This window comes from Bidens hawaiensis, unplaced genomic scaffold, assembly GCF_021521415.1.
Source record: "Bidens hawaiensis isolate Kalapana, Puna unplaced genomic scaffold, B.hawaiensis_p1.1 tig00044035_1, whole genome shotgun sequence".
Lineage (NCBI taxonomy): Eukaryota > Viridiplantae > Streptophyta > Magnoliopsida > Asterales > Asteraceae > Bidens > Bidens hawaiensis.
The window spans coordinates 154,226-161,191 of record NW_027505870.1 but is presented as its reverse complement, the minus strand read 5'-3'; the positions used below and the strand labels follow the sequence as shown (position 1 = coordinate 161,191).

Below are 6,966 nucleotides of genomic sequence, written 5' to 3'. Positions count from 1 at the left end.
GAGTAAAACAAAAAGACAATGCTTGCTACTTTCAGCAGATGTATTACTGTGGCAGATATCTATATATAGCATGGAATTTCTAAGAACTTTTATTTTAAATGAATGCATTAATGAGAATAATTGAAGACATTATAACTTATTTCAGTATTAAACTAGCTAAAAGGTTTGTGTATGTACCTGAAAGTTAAAGCTACCTTCAAGACTATATTTCCCAAAGCTTGTGTGTATGTACTTTAGCTCTGGAGTTGTGAACTTACCAGATGTTAAGACTTACCATTGATCCAACGAGGGCCATTGGAACTCATTCATTCCCAAGAAGAAACCCTTGAGGTTGGGTAGATTGTCAAGTTCAAGTGTCTCTAGACAAGGAAACCCCACAACTTCTGATGATGTTTCATTTTCTTCTTTTACAATCACTTGTATTGTCTTGCATCTTTTTACTTTCAACTCTTTTGAGTTGGCCGAGGCTTTCAAGAGCGGAGAATGTGAATATATGTGACAGAAGATCACACTCATAGATACACACAGTTTTTAACTTGGAGAATTGAGGGAAATCAGCATTAATGCTTGTCCATGTTTGACTTGTTAATGAAGTATAAACGTTAATAGTGTTGTTGTTCATCAACTTATTTTCAAATACCTCCGTCATCATATCGCAGGACTTTATTTTCAGTTCTTGAAGCCTTTTCATTTGTCCAACAGCATACCATGGAATTAGACATGACAACGCATTACAATTGTGTATGGTGATCTTTCTGGGATATTGGCACAATGACCAATAAGCACTAATTACTTGAGCACTCTGAAATGAATACCAAATCATATTTATATTAGTGTCCTTATATAACTTTTTATTCAACCTTAACAAAGTAGTGACTAATTTCTTCCTGTTTTAATATACAAGTCATATTTATTCTCTCATATCCTTTCATAAATTGTTTTCAACTTTACAAAGCAGGAACTAACTGCTCATTTTAAGATACAAACTATATTTATTTTCATATCTCCATTAGTTTACAAAATCTTAATTCTTAACCACATTTTTAGAGCAAACCAAGTCGAACTAGAACAAATCAACAACGAGTTTGATTTCTTATAATCAAGCCCAAAGCAAAAAGCTCATATATAAGTGGTATCGGACGACAATGCTAAGTAATCCTACTATATCATACCTGGAGGTCATCATGAATGGTATTAGTAATATTTGATGAAGTTTTGAGGGTCCCACTCCAACTGTTTTCTTCACCATTGATACGCTTTAGACATTTCATACCACGAAGATCGAAAGTGTCAAAATGAGGAAAGAGTGTGGTGATTCGGTAGGATAATGTAGATGACGTATTTTCATCATCTCTGCTGGAAATAACTTCTTCAATACCATTACACCAATTTAAACGAACACACTTTAAGCTGGATAAATACTGTGCCATTATAGGTGACAAGTACTTTATTTTGTCACAGGAAACCAAGGTAATGTATGTGAGGTTTTGGAATGGAAGCAAAGGTTGATGTTGAGGAAATCTGAATTCATTCCAATTCCACTTCCACACATGACTCATTTCATTCAATCTATGTAGATGTATACTTTCAAGGTAAGGAAGTAGTAGTGGCGGTTCAGTTGTTTCTAATTGTCTACTACTTGAACTATCCATATCAAACACCACCTCCACTCTTTCATCTTTCTCAAAGTAAAGATCCCGAAGGTGATGACAGGTGTGCAGAAGATTTGATGGATATATGACATTAATCTGCATGTAACATATGATTTAATTAGCAATTTAATTTCTCCATTCCATACACCTATACAAGAAACTTATGAGAAAGTTCTCACATATAATACACATATTTTGATTTGGTCTTGTTAAAATTAATTTTAATTTAATAGCGATAAAAAAGTTAGAGCATTCCCAATGGGTTCTCCATATCCATCTTCATTTCTAAAATTTAGAAAAAACATCCAAATAATCACTCCAACCCGTTCTCTATCTCCAAACTCCATCTCTAAATTTTAGTGAAATGATATATTAAGCCTCCAAATTTAGAGTGTTCCACAATACTCCATTTCCATCTACCTTTCTATAAATTTATATTAGAAATCATTTTATATTGAAAATAATAATAAGACAAATGAATATAGAGATGGTAATAGAGAATGGGTTGGGAGAGGTTATTAGAAAATGATGTATAAATTAAAGAATTATGTTTTTTTAGTTAAATTTTAAAGGTGGAGATAGAGAACATATTGGGAATGCTCTTATACCATAGGTCTGGAATTGGGAAGACAAAATCCATTTTTAAGGTTTTTGTGTCCTTGTATATCCCATGCACGTACTTAGTAGATGAAATTAAATAATCCATCATCTAAATTTTAAAAAACACGTGTTTATGCCTTTTGCCTTTGACACATTTGGTTTCTTAGCTCGGATGCCGTTGACTTTCTGAACAAAGTTCAGTGGTTCATGCATAGTAATTTATCGGCCCCTAAGAGCAAAATTTTGTTTTTAGTAGGATTGAGTTTTCTATCCGAAAGGGGGGTTGCGGGGCAGCTTGCCGCCCGCTTACCTGCCACTTTATCATGTAAATCGTTTGGATGTTTTTTTAAAGTTGATACATGATATTGGTTGATATTCCTACAAAATTTAGAGCATTGGAACCATTTATGTTGGTTTTATCTAATAAAAATTGATAGTTGGCGTACCTTTCTATCCTTTCCTTCCAAATCAAATCTATTATAGGTCAACATAAAAGAGGTAAGTGCCCGCAAATCAAAATTGGTTATGGTAGGTGTGAATGTATTTCTAAACCTTCTGCAGTCTTGTATCTTTATGCTTTCTACATCTTTAAAGCTGTTGATGAGGTAATCAAAGTTATTTACGCCTCTAATTCTCCACAACTCTTTTAACTTCCAAGATTCAAAAACTTCAATCCTTCTTAACCTGCTGCTATTGTGTTTCCCCATTCCACAAACACTTTTGAAGTCGATGTTAAATAACACTTCAATGGAATCGCACCTTTCAACTACAACCTCTTCTAAGTGATTCAATAAAGGCAGTGGATTTGTTGGAAAAAGATTTATAAGCCTATCACATTCTCTCACTCTAATTTGTCTAAACATGGAAACATAATTTTTCTCACTAGTAGAAAAATGACACGGCCATATCTGCTTCAAGCTCTTCATCATAGAAATATCTAATTTCTCCAACTTAGGAATCATATCCTAAACAATAATTAAGTCATGTTAGAACCATAAATATATAACATATACCCTAAAACAATACATTTGCAAATTATTTATAGCTTTAGATATTGAGATAATGTTGTACCCTTTTGTTGAATAATGGCTGCACTTCAGATGTATTATTATTATTATTGCTGTCCGGATAAATGCTCGTGAACATGGGAAGCCGATCAAGTCTCAACTCCACCAATTCTGGTAATTCGATTACATTATTGCACAAGATTTTCATCTCCGGTAGACCCTCGAAAGACATAAAACTCAACTTATTAAATGTAACTAACCCAATTCCACTATTATCTCCAATAAGTGCTTTCAAAACAGGGCACTCTGAAATTGTGAGGCGCTCAAGTTTCTTCAAACCATTTGCCACATCAACTGTAAAGAGGTATTTTAATTCTGCACACTTAGAAATATAAAGGAATCTTAATTGGGAAAATGTGTGATGCAACGAAACATCTTCAAAATGAATCATATACTTCACTTCTAATCGAAGTTCCTCTGTTTTTTCAAACACGTCCCTGACATTGCATTCTTTGAGCTTGTTACAGTGAGCGACAAGATTTAGTGTGTTTCTGAATGAATAAGTTTCATAAACTTTCAACTCACAACCTATCGATATCCTGAACCTTTCAAGGTTCTTAAAGGACACGTTTTGCGGTTGGAGCTTATTATCAAATAACTCCAAAACTAATGCAAAAAGAACTTGTGAAAGCTTCTCCAATTCATCACAATTGCCTTGTGTGTACCTAATAGGCCTCCCTTTAGAAGCTCTCATATAAAGCTCTTCAAGACTGCCCAAGTTTTGAAATACACCATGATCAATAGAAAGGTCAACACATCCAGACAGATCAAGTAACTTTAGTTTTTTTAATTTCCCAATTGTTGCTGGCAACTTTCTTATGTTACAGTTAGCAAGGTTTAGTGTTTCCAAGTTGCAGAGACTTCCAATTAAAGATATATCGCCGATCAACGAGCATGAACGAAGAAATAGTGTTCGAAGTGTGGTTGGGTGTTCGAATGTTATCGGAAGCATGGGAATAACCATATTCTCATAAGATACAACCTCAAGCCTTTTCATATGTTTGAACATATCTTCCGGAAACTTATGGAGCTCATACCCATCCATTAACATCAAAAGTAAGAGGTTTGGGCAATTAAACTCAGCAAACAATTCAGACATGCCTGTGCATTTTAGTAGGAGTCTTTCATAAGAATCTTTTGTAAGACGCTCCCGTGATATACTATCATGGTTAACAATTGAAGCTTGTTTGACTTTCGAAAACTTACTTAAAACAAAAGCACGCATGAGATCATGCATTTTGACACATCCCATGCGATCACTTTTTGTTAACAAGTTTGCACTTATAGGGTTGTTAACACAAATATTGGCCCGCATTCTTGCTTCGATTAAAGTGTGTACGTTAGTAAACAGTTTCAATCCCCACCCATATATCATCAAGTCCTCAATAGGAATATTAAAGTCGTACGGAAATAAGCCAGCAAGAAGATAAATTGCTTTATCGTCCTCCTTTTTGAGATTGTTGTAGCTCATTTCAAAAACTTTATTCACAATGCTATTAAGGTCTTGAAGGTCATGGTGTTGTAAATTGGAAAGCGCCTCTTTCCATGCATCCTTTATATTACCCCTAAGACTTTTTGCAATTGTTACTATGGCAATTGGTAAACCACCACATTTTTTTACAATATCTTCTCCAATCCTTTGGAGGTCGACATCATTATGATCTGAAGGAGACGTTCCCACAGTACTACAAAATAAAGTTTGTGCTTCCGAGTCATTTAAGACGCCCACCCTAAAAATAGATTCAACTTTAACACCCATTTGAATGCAAACCGATTCAAATCGCGACGTGAACAATAACTTTACCCCATTTGGTAGAGGACTTAGCCCAACATCTTTGAGTTCAAATTCCTTCCAAAGATCATCCACTATTACCAAAATTTTCTTTGGGGATTTTTGTGACGTCACGTCAAATATCCTCTGAAGACGATCAGCCCTTGCATCTATAGTTGTTTCAGTTAAATTCTTACCAATGTATTGTGCAATAGCTTGTTGAAGAGAATACGCGTCATTGTTTTCCCCAATAACCACCTTCACGACCCAATCAAACATTTTTGAATCTTCCACGGTCTTCTTTAGTTGTTCCATCATTGTGGTCTTGCCCACACCACCCATCCCACATAGAGCAATCATCTTGTGGGACTCAGTATTTGATTGAAGGGATTTAAATACATTATTGAATATCAACTCTCTGGACTTGAAGTTGATTTGGGTACCTGCAAGTTCTGATGTGGAGGTGGAAAACCTTATCGAAGTAGAACCCACCTCAGCAAGACTTGTTTGTGTATGAGTAAACACGATTTTAGACTCTCGATTTTCAAGATCTTGTATCTCCTCGAGAATACTACAAGATTGTTTTCCTACTTTGTATCTCTTTGTCACATTGAAGCATCTGGTTGCTTCTATAACATTACTTCTTTCAATTAAATTATTGACATCTTCAAACCATGGCTTCACACGTTCTGGTACTATTTCTGTGTTTTCAACAGCCCTCTTCCATTTATCTTGAACTTCTTGTGTCATGTCCTTTAGTTGCTTCACTCTAGCATCCATCTTCTTAACATAGATTGTGGAGGATACCAAGAAACCCAAGTGTCTCTTAATTGGCACCATCAAATATTGAACAATTGGACTAATAAATGGATTTACAAAATCCATTTTCGAAAACTACAGTTTTAAACAAACAATACAAATCATCAAGAACAAAGTAATCACTAGGTGCAATTACTAAAACAAGAAGTTGCTTATATATATTCATTGCTCCACTAAGTTACAAAATCTACCTATACTAATAAACAAAAATAATGAGGATGTGTGTCATAACCACATTCAATCCTAGCTTTAATTTCCATCCTATTTTCTAATCTCTACTTTCCTTAATCCATGTTATCTACGGGTCATTGTTTTAATTGATATGACACATTAGTTGTAACCCATATGAAATAAAAGTATTTATTGTAACTTACTCACACTAACTTTTACTAGCCCTCTGGTCCATTACATCTAATTTTACTATTAGATATAGAAAGTATAAGGCTAATATTCTATATTATTATTAGAATTGTGTATGTCTTTATATTTTCTTATAGTCAGTGTATTACGTACTCAGTACGTTTATTCTGTACGCTAAAAGCCCAATGGGCAACCCACTTGGGCTCATGTAATGACCTACATATGCTGTATATATACTAATTTATATTTCATATTCTAAGTAACTCTTTAAAGAAATAAAACAACTTCAAATAAACCTCTCTCACTTTCTCTCTTTCTTACTTGTGTGTTTGAAGACTAAGATCCTAGTGTTGTTAGTGATTTCTGCTAACTAACAACACAGATTAATCTGAGTAAAGTTGTGAGATCCATCTAAAGAGGACCTACAGGTGGTATAAGAGCTTTCGGCTCAACTTTTTGTGGTTTTCAGATCAAACTTTTCGGTTTTTGATCGTAGTTTTTGTTGGATTTGAAGTTGTTTTTCATGTTACCCACTACTTTTGGAGTACTTTACATCTTAGAAATACCCGAAAATCATAAAATCTAAGTTTTTGGTGTTTTTGAGTTTTGTGTTCGGGTTCGATTCCGGTTGAAAAACTTAGATATAGACTGATATAGTGGTTTCTAGACTAAAGTCCTTTTGACTTTATTGTTAGTT

The 6,966-nt window shown here is 34.4% G+C and overlaps 1 pseudogene across 1 annotated transcript; it reads right to left on the bottom strand.

Moving 5' to 3' along the window:
* Positions 1–353: 353 nt before the first annotated feature.
* Positions 354–5,985, bottom strand: LOC143615729 (disease resistance protein At4g27190-like; annotated as a pseudogene). Its single transcript, XR_013150526.1, has 5 exons — positions 3,324–5,985; positions 3,147–3,217; positions 2,612–3,044; positions 1,173–1,748; positions 354–802 (listed from the first exon to the last, which is right to left on the bottom strand). The product of XR_013150526.1 is annotated as a disease resistance protein At4g27190-like (transcript).
* Positions 5,986–6,966: the final 981 nt, after the last annotated feature.